The sequence below is a fragment of the Arachis ipaensis genome, chromosome B10, assembly GCF_000816755.2.
Source record: "Arachis ipaensis cultivar K30076 chromosome B10, Araip1.1, whole genome shotgun sequence".
NCBI lineage: Eukaryota > Viridiplantae > Streptophyta > Magnoliopsida > Fabales > Fabaceae > Arachis > Arachis ipaensis.
In genome coordinates, this window is record NC_029794.2 from 75,673,744 (window position 1) to 75,678,445 (window position 4,702).

Here is a 4,702-nt window from a genome sequence, read left to right on the forward strand (position 1 = left end):
ACGCAAACGTTGAAAAAAGGCGTGTCTATGTATGTGGCACTCTGCTCACGCATGTGAGTGTTCCAACCTGAATGGAATACTCGCATTGTGTGTTAAAATTTGCGTACGCATGGCCGAATTTCACATGCTTGCATACGCAACATAATGCCTGCGTACGCAAGATCCCCAGGCAGTGGAGAATGCCCGCGTCGCATGCACAAGTTCGCGTACGCATGCTGCATCATACTCTGAAAAATTAAATGCTGCAGAATTTCAGATTCTTACACCGAACTTCAAATGTTCATAACTTCCTCTACAAAACTCCATTTTCCTCAAACTTTATCCCATTTTAAAGCTCTTTAAACCATCTTCCATTTAAACAAAATCCAATCAATTTCAAAAATAGAGGCTCAAGTTATAATCCGCAAAATTTCGTCAAAAACCAAGTTTTACAAAAATCAGCAAGGTTCCCTAAATTTCAAAACTTTAAACCAAACCAACTCAAAATCATAAGACACCTCAATTCATATCAGAACTTACCATTTTGTCTCAAACCACCACTCATACCAAATGTTCACTTATAATACATTATCCTCATAATCCTCAACCTCAATCATCAAGTCATCTTATTAAAACCATTTCTCAACCAACACACTCATCAATCATCATTCTGTCACTACCAATCATTATAATTAGCATCATTCAACCTCAATATCAATATTCAACACCATTTATCAACAACAAAATCATAGTTCATCAAAACTATCAAAATCATCCAATCATAACACATCATGATTTCAACAAATTTTAACAACCAATTCAATTTTATCGTAAGGTCCACTAGCCTAAGTGTCCAGAAATATTACAGATTACATAGAGAAAATCAAAACTAAACCTTGGCCGATTCCCAATAGGCACAATACACTAAAATTTGGATCCCACAAGCTTTCAATCACAACCAAGCCACCATCTCCAATCCAAATGCTTCCAAATAGCAAACGCAACTCCAATAAGCATCAATGCTCAAACTAACTTCAGATATTCCATAAAAATTAAAACCTAAATATTCATAATATACCAAACTACAAGGATTTTTGAGAAACTTTAATTTATCCATAAAAATTGGGGATGAACCCAACAATTTCTCACTAATGGTTAGTAGCTAAACAACCAAAACACAAAAACTTACTCAAAACTCTAACCTTAATTTTTGAAATTCATATAGCTTAAGAATGGGGTAGGAGTTTCAAAATCTTACCAACAAAGTTGGATAGAACTAACGGGCTTGGCAAGAGCTTTGCGTGGCCGTAAACCGTTCACGAATTGGAGCACCATAGCTCGAGTTATGGTTGAATGAAGTTGAAGATGAATAGTATTTTTGGAAACCCTCACCTCTCTTCTCACTTCAGCAGCTCTCACTCTCATGCAAGTGTTTAATGAGCTGAAATAGGTGCATTTGAATTTTTATATATGTTGGGCATGGGCCCAACTTAGGCCCGGTCCAACCCGTTAGTATTTTTAGCCCATTTGTCTCAACTTTGGGCGAAACCTTTAAAATTAGCGTCCGATTTTTAATTATAAATTGTTTTCCTCATTTTTTCTATTGTTTTTATTATTCTCACACAGAACCAAACATATTTAAGCCGGTATTGTCGGCTAATTTACCGGTACGTATTTTTACGTAATTTTTTGCAAAAAATTACATTTTCCATCTCAAAAAAATCTACTGAGTCCAAATATCATATTTAGATTTTCTAATTAACATTCTAAATTTTTGAACCTATTTCGGGCAATTAAATTATTTTAATTAAGCGGTTAATTAATTACGGTTCTTACAGGAAGCCTTGACTCTCAATCCTTTCCAGGAGTGCCTTTTAGCATTTATATCCCTTTAGTCGTTAGCTTTACTTTCTTGTCATTTAATTTCCTATTAATTTTTTTTAAAATCCCCTTATTCTCATAACCGATAATACGCACACCTCACTGCAATTTCTTTTGAGAGAAGACCCAAGATCTAATACTCTTAATTTTTATTGATTTGCATTTGTGACAAACAAACTAAACTCTAACACGGGTCATTTGTTGTTTGGAACTATAATTGCAACGAGATTCTATTTATTGAGAAAATTTTGAAGTGATGATTGGCATGCATCAAGGATAAAACCGAAAACAGAGAAGAGAAAGGGAAGTGACTCAGCCATATATACTGGTTCAGCTACTCAGTGCAATGTAGCCTACATCCAGTCTCCATCACGACAAATGAAATTTTACTATCTTTGAACAAGATTATATTCACCAATTTTCTTAAAATTTAACCCAATCTTATTTGGGACAAACCTAGCTTTACAACCACTATGTACTTACGCAACTTAGCAAGGGAATCCCCTTAGAATCATGAAAACAAAACAAAAAAACGTACATAGAATTTCTAAAATAAATATTTAGCTTTTCTCCAAGTCTAACTCTCTCTATCTTTTTCCACTCAATGGCTTTTTCTTACATTCCTCACTACAATGCCTTTTTTATTGAAACTAAGAAAGATTAAACTAAGAAAACAAAATATTTAATTGAGAACCATGAAAGAGAAGAAGGTATAGCTCTTAAGCTATGGGAACCCAAAGTTTGTTCTCTGACTCCTTGCCCCAAACCTTGGTTGTTTATTCCTTTAATAGAGGAGTAAAGCTTCCAAAAATTGAAACTTGTCTTCAACAACTTGTTTGACTTCTTCTTCCCCAATATCAGTAGCAGCAGCAACACAGAAGAGAGATAGAGTAGTAGCAGTAATTTAACAGTACATGTATTTATACCTTCCATCTTCTCTTTCATCCTTATTTCTATTGCTTCACAAATCTGAGCCGTGTATCACAACCTTGGCTCCAAGTTTCTTTCTTGACCGTTGATCTATTGCAAAGCTCTACAACCTCCATTTGAATAGGATTTCCTATTCTATTCGTACAAAAAGTGAATTTCTTCAAAAATCTTCAATAAAACTCATATAAGGAAAGATTTCTTCTTATGAGTCTTCAGATGTGACCTTTGCTTTCAGCCCTAGCTTCTTTGACTTTTTTTTTCTTTGTTTGAAAATGGTAATCCAAATTTTCACTTCTAATTTGAGCCCTAATCCGTTTTCTTCTTTCTTGCTTTCTTTCTGAACTTCATGTGGGTGAGAGAAGAGAGAGAGGAAAGAGTTTTGGTTCGGTGGTTTTGTGGTTTGGTTTAGATAGAAATGGAGTTCCATTGTTTAGTTTGTCACTAAAATAAGCGAATGGGCTTGGATCACCAGTTGGGCCTACTGACTAGGCTTGTTTCTTTACTTCTTCTTTTTATTTTGAAGATCAGCAACCTTCCTTTGTATTTGGCTTGATGCTTTACTTTTTTTTTCTGATGGACAAACATTTCCTTAAGCTATGAGTGTATATGGGCCTGAAGCTTGTTGTTGGGTCATTTTGGTTTATATTAATTTTTTTGCACAATTAAGCAAACTAATCACACACATAATTGAATTTTTAACCCAATAATAATGTTTAGTTATCATCAATTAATTTCTTTCTTCTTCTTTAAACTCAACAAATATAATTTGCATCTTAAATGCAGGTAATATATGTTTCATACTTTTATTTTATATCAATGGATTATGTGTATTTAATATGTTATACTATTTTTCATATATTGTATTTAATTTATTAGGAAAGAGAGACAAAGAAAGCAAAATGTGCAGTATGATGCAATTGATTGTGAAAATATTAATTTGGTTGGCTTTTAGGTGATAAAAGAGGTTATTGAGAAAAAGCCTGATCATTCTAGTAATGTTGAAGACTTACTTTGTGACTATTGTAGTTTATTTTCTGATAATTTATTACAATAATTTTAATCTTTAACTTATTGATAACGTGTTATATATTTCGTTAGATGACATCATTGATGTTGATTTTTATTAAAGTGGTGGTGGTGGTAGTAGTATGCCTTATATTGCATCACATGATTTTTCTGCTCCAATTGGTGGAAATGAAGGTGACAATGATCTCAATGAAACAAATCTTCAACAAATTTTAGCAGATTTTAATAATTGATAACAAACTTTAATATTGATATTTTATGTTTGGTTGTTTCTTTTATTATTTGACTTTTGAATTTGTATTTGAAGGAGATTATAATATTATGGTTTATATAGTACTTTTAATTTAGATAATATTTTAAAGTTTATATTAGACTATAATTATGTTTTAGTGTATTTATTTATATTTAATTTATTATTTTATTATAAAACGAATTTTCTGATTAAATCACAATTAAATCAGTTGAACCAATAAATCAATAAATTAGTAGCTAAAATGATTCTATCACCAATTCAGGTTTTAGAACGTTGCTCTCAAGTCTCATTCCACGATGCTCCTTGCATTTGTCACACACACAACATGTTTGTGTTTTCATAATCAACATGGAGTGCATTTTGAAAGAAAAAAAAACACACACACACACTCTCACACACTCACAAACACACAAAAACCAAAGTACAAACTACAAAACCCTTTCATATGACCCGTCTTGTGGAAAGAGCCACCGAAAGTGTTTATGCGAGCTACATGAAAATGAGACTTGAATCACAAAATGAAACTCATGCATGTCCACAAACACTTGTGGGGTGTGGCTTGTTTTATTCTCTTTCTTTTCTTTCTTTCTTTCTTTTCTTTCTTTCTTTCTTTTTTTTTTTTTTTCCAAAATC